The sequence below is a fragment of the Simochromis diagramma genome, unplaced genomic scaffold (genome assembly GCF_900408965.1).
Source record: "Simochromis diagramma unplaced genomic scaffold, fSimDia1.1 OVJJ01000293.1, whole genome shotgun sequence".
Lineage (NCBI taxonomy): Eukaryota > Metazoa > Chordata > Actinopteri > Cichliformes > Cichlidae > Simochromis > Simochromis diagramma.
Genome location: NW_024386801.1, coordinates 5,184,025 through 5,196,901, shown reverse-complemented (window position 1 = coordinate 5,196,901; position 12,877 = coordinate 5,184,025). Strand labels below are relative to the sequence as shown.

General features: G+C 35.6%; 1 protein-coding gene across 1 annotated transcript in view; it reads right to left on the bottom strand.

The window, feature by feature from the left end:
• LOC120729579 (leucine-rich repeat-containing protein 4C-like) overlaps positions 1 to 12,877 on the bottom strand; it is a 152,969-nt gene that overhangs the window by 74,971 nt on the left and 65,121 nt on the right. The gene's annotated exons all lie outside the window — the stretch shown is intronic.

The following is a 12,877-nucleotide window of genomic DNA, read 5'->3' as shown; positions in this document are numbered from 1 at the left end:
TTAGATCACTTTAGCTAGTCAATAAAGGCACCTTTAACAAGGACTTACACTTCAGAAGACCATATTCACAGCATTATGAACCCAGGAATTATGGTTAATTAAACAGAAGGTGTATCTGTGGATGTTAGATTATTTTAGCTAGTCAATAAAGGCACCTTTAACAAGGACTTACACTTGAGTTCACATTTTTTTAATCATTTGCAATTAATAAAAAAAGAGAGGAAAACCATATTCACAGTACCATTAATCCAGGTAGTATGGCCAATTAGACAAAAGTCATCTAAAAAAAAGAAGAAAAAAGACTGCGACGGATCAGCAGCACCTCAAAGGAAACCCAGACATGCATAAAGAAACAAATATTAGTAATGATAATAATCGAATATACATCTACTATCATGCAAATCTCACTACAGTGGGTTCAACTAATGGTGCATAGAATGAACCCAATAGCTATGGGAAGATTAGGAATTTTGCTGAAAACAGAGAAAATCACGAAGAAAAAAAAATTATATATATATATATATATATATATATATATACTTTATCTAAGCAAAAAAGCTAAGATTAACCCTGTGTTCAGAGTATCATCATCCCAAAGATACCAGTGATGACAGCTTTTCTCCAAACTCTGTAACTCTCTTCCTTTTCCCATAATGCCCCCAGACTCACTACTAGCTGACATGTAGAAGAGTATCTACCGTGAATAAAGTAGCCAAACTGCACCCAGTTTGTAATTGTCAACAAGTAAGTAAGTAAGCCAACTAAGCAACCAACTGATGAAAAATAACTCTCAAGATAAGACCATATTGACATCATTATGAACCCAGGAATCATGGTTAATTAAACGGAAGCCATCTAAAAAAAAAAAAAAAAGAAAGAAAGAATGTGGAAGGGAACAGCAGCACCTCAAAGGAAACTCAAACATGCAAAGAGAAATATACAAATAATAATAATAAAAGTAATATTACTACAAACAAAGACCCCAGTCAACCCAATGCATCGCCCCTTAAAAACACACAAAAAACAAACAGACAAAAAAAAAACATTAAGAAAAAGTCTCAGATTTGTTATTAGGAACTTTGAATGAGTGTTTTTTTAGTGTAGTTGTCTTACTACTATGATGAAGTCTCACAGTGCACATTTTGGCCATCAAGACAAGAAAGTCAAGTCTGATATAATTTTCACAGCTCAAATATAACCTCAAATGTGGCACATTAATAAACACAGTATTCTACTTTGCCAATTGGTGAGTCAAACAAATAACTTGCTCTGTTTCTCTCACTGGATTCACTCAAACAACGTACACACACATACTTCAGTAAGTGTTTTTTATATTTAAGAAAGCAGATTTGTTTAATACTAGCTGTTTTCCCAGAGCCACAACCACTACCATGCAGGACTTTTTTATAGAGCAAAGCAATGTACTTGCATTTGCCAAGTCACAAGCTGAATCACTTTGCAACAGAAGCCCTGCGGTCCTTCCCTTGCTAGAACGTAACACAGATTCAGTGTGTCCACATTGCAGACTTGCAACGCTGTTAAAAACAAATTATGATCCTGTGTTTTTTAGGGTTAGGGCAAGTCTATTGGACAAGAGGTGAAACATCTTAAAAAAAACAAAACAAAACAAAAAAATAAACAACTTAAAGAAGTTCAATCGCCTTCTTTTCAAGCTCCTTACACTACCATGACCTGGATGAGTGAGAACCTACAGATCTAGGATGCTATGTCTTTCACCCGTATACTATGGTGGTGGTAGGAATATCTGGGATTCATCAATCATTCTTTGTATTATGGGCAAAATAACGCTGCAAACATTAAAGTAGTTCTCAGAGTGTCAATTACACTGATACATGCACTTATTCTATTATTGTACGGTCTTTACCCTACAATATAAAGTGCCTTTAGGTGACTATTGTGAGTCAACACTACATAAATAAAACTGAATTGAATTGAAATAAAAACAAATCTCCATAAAGAGGCAGATAAGGGAACAAACTTTAATTTTTCATTTTTTAGTGATCAGTCACATTGGGAGAAAATTTCTTCCTTAATTGGTGCATAATGTTAATTCTGTCACTGAGTGGTGGATACTGCAAATTGTCCCCAGTTGCTGTGTTAAGCTTGTGTGTCCTAAGTCGGAGTTTCGGTCTGTGTGTTTCCTGTTTTATTTTGATAGTCCTTGTCCAGTGTCAGTGTATCTAGTTTTGCTTTCCTTTGTCTCATTATGTCTGATTTGTCTCAGCTGTGTTTCCACATGTCCCCCATCCTCTCATGTTTCTGCCTCTGTATTTTAGTTCTCAGTCTTCCCTTGCTCGTTGTCACGTCGTATCTCCTCAGTGCTGTGCATTTCCTTCATGTTCCTGGTCTCCATAGTTCCTAGTTCTGGTTTCTTTTTTTCCAGTTCCTTTTGTCCTTAGTTTGTTAGCTATAGTTATTATGCTTTGTTTTTTGTTTTCTGTATTTGAGTTTTTCACAGTGCAATAAAAGCTGCCTCTTTTAGTTCATCCCTTTGTGTCCTGCGAGTCCTTTTGGTTCCAATCTCCTGCCTGCCACAGCACACATCACGACAATTTTCATTGTTGTAAATAATGTGATGATAAAAATTTGCTCATTAAAGACTGCTGAAAAAGAGTTTTACATGTAAAATAGCATGTCAACACTAACTGGAAATGGAAATTATTATGACTGAGTAAACACTCCCTCTTTTTGAGCCATATTTTCATATTCACTTGCTGTCACCTGCATTTAGCTCGTACAACTGAAAAAGTAACAACCGTATAAGTGCATTTAAAGTACATTAGTATCAATATAATATAAGGTAGGATTCCAGAAGGATTCCTTTATCATCATCATCCATTAAAGGAAACTCAAGTCAGGTAAATGATGAATGAGGCAAGCGTGCTGAATAAAATGTAATAGAGTTAACTTATTGACTCCTCTCTCCTCTCATGTGTTTTTAAGATAAATGTCATGGTCCACAATGACAGGCATTAATATTTCTAGCTCCACTGGAATAAAATGGAGGCACTGCTTTTTATTTACCTGTTGCCATGGAAAATCATGGCATCAGAGTTCCATAGATATTGGCCTTTTTTATGATCAATTGTACTGGAATCTGGAACAATCTCAGGGTTCATCAGCTCAGAACTCAAGGTTAGGCTCGCTGTAGAAAGTATGAGCAAGAGAGTTAAGATGATCGTTATTAAGACAAGTAAAAAGTCTGACTTCTCTTCCCTACTAACAGAAGGGGGCTTTATTAATTCAAAAACGCTGGATTTGCACATGGAAAAAATAATACAGGAAAGTTCTGCTGTTCTGAAATAACTTGATATCATGATAATATTATTACCATGTTATCACTTTCGCTAAAGGCCCATAGCAAGGAGGTTAGAGATGGGTTACAGTGTGCTTCTACAGTTTTAATTATTAAATACCTATGTTCTTCTGGTATTGCCTCTGCCCCCAGGTGAATATTAACATATGGCTGAATTACATGCTACATTACTTCGTGATTTCCCCCTCTCTGCCTTTTCATATGCCTCTGTCTCTCCCAAACACATAAACACCTTGAGCTTGCCATGCTCCTAAACTTGTCTCTCTCTCTCTGCTGCTCCGTCTCTGAGTTGCAAAATCTCAGGAGAAAGACACATCATGGATGATAATGGCTTACCTGTAGTGTTGATACTTATTCATATCCTGAACAACAGAGCTGGCAAGCCAATAATTACTACACAGTGTGGGCAAACACTCCACAGACATTATCTAGAGGGGCCAGAGCCTTGTGTGTAACTGGTAGCACAAATCGATACCATCAAATGGCAGCTTGCAGATCTCATATAATTAGACAGAGACACAGGGAGGGAGCTCTGCAGGCCCAGACAGATGAACATTAAACAAGCATTTTTAGCCTGTTTCTCAACATGTTCCACCAAACATGCATTGGCTTGATATTGAATAGCAAAGCTAATCCCACACAAAGTGGGGACTGACTGGCAAAGAGACCTAAGAGACATTTAACAAAGCAGCTTAAAGACAATAAGCAGCAGACATATATCAAAGAATCAAAACCAATTTTATCTTTTTGCATTTAAGCTTCTCTTTAATTTGATTACAAATCTGATGGAATAGACATGTCGGCAACTGTTTTGTTTCTCTTTTTGTTTTACTTTTTCCTTTGGCGTCATGATCATTTGTGTCAGCTGTGTTTCCACTTCTCTCATTACCCTCTTGTGTATTTAAGTCCTCTGTCTCTAGCTGTTCCTTTTGTTTTGCTACTGCCAAGTTTCAGTTTCATTTGCATGCTCATGTTTAGACTTTTTCATGTTTATGTTTTGCATGTTCCTGTTCAGTTTCATGTTCTTGTCTCTCGTCATTGTTTTCATAGTTAGTTTAGTTCTTTCCCAGTTTAGGTTTTAGTTTAGTTATGCCCTTGTCCACCTTGCCTTGTTTTTCTGTTTTTGGACACCAGCCTGAAATAAATGGCTCGCTTTTTGTTTGAGCATCAGTTTACTTCTCCCGTGTCTGCTTTTGGGTTAGGGTTCGCTCCATAAGCACACCGGTGTGTTTATGGAGCTTAGTTAACTGAACTGAACTGAAATATACCAGTTTTTAAATTTTGTTGATAGGTCACGTGAAACCAGAGTCATGATAAAAAAAAATATACAAAATGTTTTTTCATAAATACTTTAGTCAATTTTAAGAAAACAAAAAACACCCCTTTACCATTGGTGGAAAATGTACCATGTCGACCAATCAAAAAATTATATGGAAACATGTGCCGTTGTTTAGGAAGAGGGTGAAGTTTTAGGAGTGACGTCGGCAAGAGAGACAGTGAGTTTTGAGATGTGAGAGATTTGTGACATTTGGCATGTTTGGATTGTGTAGTTAGTGTGTAGTGTAGTCAATAGTTTTGTTCTGTGTGTCAAAACAATGAGGCAGCGACTCAGTGTCACAGTGGCTGCCTAAGTGCCACCAAAGGCAGTGTAAACGCTGTCTCCAGGTGGAAAACGGGAGGAGTGATACGCTTCTTGCATTCAGGCCTGCAGGTATCAGGCTTGTGATGTGCTCCTCTGTCTTAGTGGACATAAATAATTTTTTGGAGTGGCACAAATCGTTTGTGAAACTTCTTATTTGATGCAGAACACCTGAATGCTCTGTAAATAGTTTGAAATGGTTATAAAAAAAATGCCTTGGCTGCATCTTTAGGTAAATAGTTGCATATAACTTTGTTGTTTGCAAAACTTTTGCATAGGTTTTTAAAATTTACAGTGTATATTTGCATTTCAAGTTATAAAAATGATTCGTTAAACAAGTTTGTGGTTGTTACAGTAAAAAATATAACTTTTTTTTCTACTCTGTTTTATGTGTTTTTTGTCTGATTTTATATGAATTGTGTTAATACAGTATGTCAAAATGAAAAAATAACATCAAATTTAAACATGTGAGGTTGTGCTGAAAAGAATGATACCAAACAAGGCAAGATAAATAGTTTTTAAAGGTGAAATGCAGAGGTAAAATCAATGATAGAAAAAAAAAACCCAGCCAATTATACCCTGGACCCCAGAGGGTTAAACATTTTTTTTAAAGTAACACAATAGTTACTTTTCCTAGTAATTAGGTACTTTTATAATAGTGTAACTCAGTTACTTTTTTGAAGAAGTAACCAGTAACTATAACTAATTACTTTTTCCTTCCAACACTGGTAGTTGTGCACTTTGTAGTCTACCGATCAGTCATTGAAACAATTAAAGAAGCACTGACTTTGATTGCTCATTACCTAATGTCACTATTTCAACATGTGGTCTTTATAATTTTATATACAAATATTTCCTGAACAAATATCAGCATGGCACCATAACAGTGTTCAAGGAATTTCACTGCATTGTTCTATTTTGTTGCTGCTTTTTTCCACTTGTTCTTTTGTTAAGAGATTGTTACTTCCCTGTCATCAACTCGTCTGTGCTGACATGAAAATTCATCTTTCGTGGGGTAACTGTAGAGTGAACAGGACTACGTAGTATAAATACCAAGTATTTGGTTCCAAATTTAATAATGCCATTCATCATTATATATTGAGACAAGTGGAAAATAAGATGTGATGTATACCATCCTTAAAAAACACTCCAAAGAAGAAACAAAATGTTCATAAGTCCTTTTTTAGATTTAAATTAGACAGCAGATGTTAACAATACAGACTCAAAGGTATAAAATTATGCTTTTTTTCCCCATGTTGCCTTATTTATATATTTAAAACTTAGTAAAATGCCTCTCCTTTGATTCTAGATGATGCAGTCAATAATAACAAACTTAAGAAGTCATAAAATAACTTCTTTTGGATAAAACCAAATCTCCAGAGATTGCAAATTTGTCACGGCTTTGCAAATTGCTGAAATCCTGGCATCTCTATTTCTCCAGATTGACAAATCAGAGACTTTATTTCCCTCCATTTATTTTTTAACCATGGGAAAAACCGCTAATGTTATGATTAATGCATATTTGGAGACAAATTTGTACAACTACTGCATATTTGTTCTGTTTCATGTCTAATCTAAGGCTTCTGATGATCACAGTGCTTTCCATATACTGTGTAGCCATCCATCCGGGGAGTGTAGAAAGTGCTCTGATATGGAAATTGAGATTCATGCATGATGTCATCTGTTGATTTTATGTCAGTTTTTCAATAGCAATGGTCCTTGGAAAATAATTTCCTAACACAACCAAGGAAAAGGATCAAGCCATAAATGAGATTTCCACATCTTTACATGAACATTTAAAAAAAAAGTCGCTAAATTTATTTAATGAATATAATTGGTGTGAGAAAGGAGAGTGCACGCGAGAGAGATACTTTTTAACCCCACTGTGCACTGATATGTATAAAGTACATCAAATTTATTTGGAATCGAGGCTTCCAATGCATCATTTATGTTGTGTGTGCCGCTGCTACTGCTTCAATCAACATTTTTGTTAACATTTCTACCACAGGTAATTGCTGAAGCATTCAATTCAAATAGGTATTTCAGACCTAAATACTCAAAACAAAATACAATAAAAAATAATCCCTCTAGCTTTAAGTTCATATTTCATGTCAATGTTTATAAAATACACTTATTTGCCTGCTACTAAGATAAACAGAAGAAAAACTGCTGATAATATTTGCTAGTTTAATAATTTCCAAGTCTGAAATTTATTTCTGTTTATTCTGTCACTTGGTCATTATTTTTAAGCATCTGCCAGCCTGTTGTAAATTGTGGAAAGAGTAAGTGCAATATGGAGCAATCTAAAAATTTGAGCAATCAGTGAATCAGAGTAACAAATGTATCTCATTTACATACTACGGGGTAAAACATGCACTTCGATGTGTATTATCCTATGACTGGAATGCCTGTTTTAAACGGTGCCTTAATCTTACTCTTCTTAAGAAGGATAAGGCCTGTGATGTGGAAAAGAGTTTACATGAGCCAGTCTATTGATTAGTTTAGTATCATGTTGATTAGCGACTGGTCCTGGTCACCATGGCTACATGAGTGCATTAACTGGTTTTTTTTTTTTTATCTCACCAGAATTCTCTATTTTTATTCATTCGTTTTATTTCGTTTTCATTTAAATGACTTCCTGTGTTTAACCTAGAATATACAATACAGGCTGATTAAAAAAAACTAACATCTACTTTTAATGAGGTTCTTTGTTAGGCAATATGGAACAGTGGGTAGATGGATGGATACAGACGGCCATCCATTTGTCTAAAGACACAATATCATTGGAGAAGCATTCATACTGAGAAAACACGCAAGTCAATATAGTCTGAATATGACAGTGTGGAGGAAAAAAACAGACAAATATGACACTCCTGGAAGCTTCAGAGGGAGGATATAAATCTCTCTTTACTAAAGCCATATAAGAGAAGCAAGCTGGGCAAGCATTCATATAAGACTTTCATCTCCCTTTACAATATTGGCCTTTCTAGTAAATGACTTTCATGATTCAAATGTGTCAAGAAGGTTTCCAGCTAATGCATGAATTATTCTCTCTTTCATTATTACCTTCATTCTCATTCACACTAGATGGTCCTTGATTTTTGTTGACAACAACAGTTCTCTTACTATCTCAAAGTACAGTAAAAGCATGAAAAAGAGACTAGTGTGCTTTCTGTATTTCAAGAATATTTCTTTAGCCTTTAATCATACAAGATGTGTATGTCAAAATAATGACAGAAAAGGTAAAATTACAGACATATTACAGAAGGAAATGCAGAGAGCAGTAAGACAAAAAGAAAATGTGAATATATTAAAATGATATAATGCGCATCATCAACATTAGCTATAGTTTGAGAAAGCAGTTTCAGATTTGAACATCTGAAGGAGCACATGTCCTTGGGATGGAAATATGTTATTGCCACGTGTTGATGTAGTATGGGATAGTGTCTTGATGTGTGATTTGACCATATAAGCATTCTAAAAAAAAACCAAAAAAAACCAAAAAAACAGCCCAATGATCAGATTCCTGTCTGTGATAAAACAGTTTGCACTCAGCATGTTCAAACAATTTCTTGGCATTCTATTTGCATCCAAGTAATGCCATCTGTTTCAATGATTACTTTAAAATTCAAGTTGTGTGTGAGATACACTTGTGTATGGTACTGGGCTGGAAGAAAATGAGACAGTCTGTGTGTTCAAAGAGAAAGCCAAGTTTCTACTGTGGGACACACTGCTGAGTGCAATATCAGATTTAATATCAAAATAGCACTTTATTGCATATCAGTAAGTATTTGCAAAGGTGGGGTCATGGGTGGCATTACTGTAAAATCAAAAGCCATCAAACATTCTTTGAAGATGGCATCAAATGAAGTACAGAGAGTGAGCTTTCGTCTTTGTTGCATTTCAATCACTGAATAATGGTGCCAATGATACAGTACATGGATAGTTAATCCCAATGGATACTGGAAGCTTTCTAGGATATCGCTCTGAATACCCATAACTCAGAAATTCCTAACTCCGTTCTTCAGATCCAAGTTCTTTACAATATGATCATAATCTTTTCTTTTCTAGTTCTTAAGCAGTGCCTTTAAGATTTGTTCTGGAGGAGGTTAGAGTGTGATTGAATTCTTAAAGGATTTTCTTGTTAGAATATTAAAAGACTTTTTGGTCTGAGTACAGATTGTTCAGCAGAGGTCAAAATAACCTCTGCTGTTATGGGGAAGACAAGTTTAGGAAGTTGGTTATGAACATATTTGAATACTGGGGAGATGTGATCCCTCAAAAGTTATCACAACCACAGCCTTGCAATAATGTACAAACTTTCACATCCACCTTACTTTCCTTTCTGACTTTGTGTAAAGTAAAATATTTTACTTAAGCTCTGTTGCTCCAGGTTCATACTCCTCAAATCAGTTCAAATTTCAAACACATAATATATCTGTTAGCTTACAAATGTATCGACTATTACTGTTAAGTGTAGTTCCTACAAATAAATAATAGGGACTAGAAATACTGGGGAAAAATCAACACAAGGAAAAAAAGAAAAATCTTCTTTTCTTGAAAACTTTATTCTACGTATCAGACAAGAAGAGTGCCAAATAATCTATTTCTTAGTTAGTCCAAAAACAAGTGTGATGTTTTTGTCATTTATATCAGGAGCCTTTGAATTTCATCACATTATATCATTTTCATTTCGGAGATAAGCACTTGATGAGGCATTATGTGCAGTACTTACTAGTATTTCCAAAAGACATTAAGTGGACTGTTCTACTAAGGTACTCAAAAAAAAAAAAAAAAAACCCACCAGGAAATAAAATTCCTGGAAGATGCTGCTTCTGCGAAATTTTATTCTATTTTAGTTTGTATTTACCTTTCTGGATCAGAAACTAAAGCAAAACACTGTAGCTAATAGATGAATGCATATATTGATTGGAAGAGCTCAGTCAATGGGTCTTTACACCAGCAATTCAGACTTCTAAGAAGAAGACGTTAGATGCTGTTATATCATTTTTTTCTATAGGTACTATGTTTTTTAGTTTTTTCACATTTCAAACTGAATACTATTATAGTATTTATTGTGCCTCACTGTTGTGAGCCAAGTGGCTTTGCTACACAAAACAGTAAAATGGCAGTTTATGAAATAGTAACTAAGTTTAAGCTTTGATGCATGGTTTCAACACGCTTTTTATATTTTTCATTTTTTAAGTACACGGATTGAAGAATGGCTTTAACACAGTCTGACTGATGGCAGTTTTTAAAATAGTAATCTATTCATTCCTCTTCATGAACACAAATTGTACTTGGAGTGTCAAGGAACAGCATAGGAGTAAGGAGGTGGTAGCACTGACATGAATTACACAGATTTCACATGAAGAACAACTAAAAATCCCACATGTCTTATTTGTCTTTTGCCTAGGAAAATAATTACTATGGTTAACTTCATATTAGTGAAAATGTGCTTCTTGCATTTTTTGTATTTATTTATTATCTCAAATGTATCATATCCATCGTTAGGGGTTTTTTTTTTTTAATGACTTTTGTCTGGGACTGTCTGATGCTTATTTCTTTGTGGAGTGGAGTCAAAATCCAAATTAATCCAAATCAATGGAATTAGTTTCCGTGACTACGGCCTTTAAAGCAATTGCTCTTGGCATTTTCCACCATATTACATTCACTTTAACTCTCTTAAACTTATTTAGAAAGTGCTTCAGGCCAAACACAGTGACAGCACTGCAATGTCCCACTAATGCTATCCAGTTTTTCAAATTGATTTAAATCATCCATGATTTAATGATACCCGATAATAACCAAGACAAGTATCCAGGGGACCTGCTGGACACAGGAGTAACACATTCCCATATATGGCTAATTTAAAACCACTACTTAACCTAACATGCATGTCTTTGGAGTGTGGGGAGAAGCTGGAGTACCTAGAGAGAAGGCAGATGCACAGGGATGACATGCTAACCAGTGCAAGGCTGTACCACCTAGTATAAAGGTATACTATGTTTCACCACGTGTTAGCCTGGCCTAGGTTTTTAGCAAGAGCAGTGTAACAATTAATGAGTTACTATTTTTCCATCAAAAATAAATAACTGGCAAAGAATTCATGGTTTGGTCACAAGCCTACAGTACAGTCTATGCAGTGAAGCTGTTGAAATCATTTGGTAATGTCTATTTCTGAATCAGTAGACTTCTAAAATGTATTAAAGTGTATTGAACTTGTTCACCTCTTTCAGTGCCTTTTCTTAATTAAATGCCAGATATATTGAAAAGAACAGTCAGTAAGAATGTTATCAGTCTTGGTTAAAATTGAATTCCCTCCCAAATCTTTAAATACTGTGTTACTGCTCTGAGCTCATGTCTGTCTTGTGCAACCTTTCACATTTAACAGCCATGGTTGTAGCAACTTAACTGTAACTCTATAATTTTTATCCCTGTTGTGTCTGCTGTGCACAAGGTTGTATGACCGCTGGCACTAACTGTGTTATTAAGTTACTTTTCTCTTTCTGATGCCTGTGGCCTCTTTCTGGTCCAGCATAGGTTGTCCTGGTAATCACTGTAACATCCCGAAGCTGTTCTTTGATTGGTCTACCAGAGCAGCACTCTGGGCTGTCATTTCTTATTTTGGAAAGGGAGGAAGTTCATGCCCACAGACAGGACTAGATTTGATTGGAATAATACTGGTGTGCACTGAGCTCACAGAAATGCCCATCTTGACAGTGACAGCACTGTATGTTTGCTGCGATGCTGCAGAAATGGAAACCAGCCACCAAGACAAATCATCTTCTACTAGTTTTTACTAAAAATTGTAGATATGAATGTCTTTCTTCACAACAGCCATTTCCATGGTATTAATCGGTTTGAAGGCTTACATTTTAGGGGGATTTCCAGGCCGTGTGTGTGTGTGTGTGCGTGTGTGCGTGTCTGTGTGTATGTGTGTGTGTGTGTGCGTGGCGATTTAATGGAGAAAAATAAACAAGTCTGCATATTTATAGAATGACCAGGGTCAAAAGACAGAGGCGAATAACAAAGCCCTGCCTACATCATTATTTTGGCCCCTTGATGAATGTCTTTCATTATTAAAAAGTCTAAGCTTTCATTTCAAGATATTTATTGTTCTTCAAATGAAAGAACAATAAATGCATTGTGTGGACTGCTAGGGTGATTGTTGTACATGTTATCAGAGTTAAATAAATATGCAGCTATATTTGAAAAAAAAAAAAACAGAGTTAGAGTTTGAGTCCAGGCGATGTGCAGATAACTAAAAGTGTCAAATTTGTTTTAAATAAACTTTGGATGCTCAATTTTCCATATTTATTATCCTTATTCACATGTGTTTTCCGTTAAACACAGAAAAGTATACTGCAGACAGACAGTGACATACTTCTACAAAGTGCAAATACCCCATGACTTTGATTAATCAGTCTCGTTGGAATGATGTCACATTTTCTTTATTTTCTCATACAGAGTGCAAGTGGAACAGATGGTATCGGGGAGTAACATATTCTCATTAGGAGGTCCAGAATCTGCACATATGAAAGGGAGAACGAGAGAAAAGGGGGAGGGGGTAAAATCCTCAGAGTTTTGGCACAGATCAACTCTCTGACCTTCTGTCCAGTCTTCTGGCCGACAGGCAGGAATAAAAGGATGAAGCAGGAAAGGAAAACTGACAGGCTCTCAGTAGCTCTAGATCTGAGTCGCCAAAATCAGTAATCACTGATATGTTGCTTTCACATTTTACAGGACGTTTGTTAGGAAAAAAAAATCAATAAGCAGCAATAAGACATCAGGTTGAGTCTATACTTTCACTATACTTAAAAAAAAGTTACTGTACCACTGGAATATGTTTGTGCTTGTGTTTAGTTTTAAAGAGGATGAAGAAAAGCACTTGGTTGTGC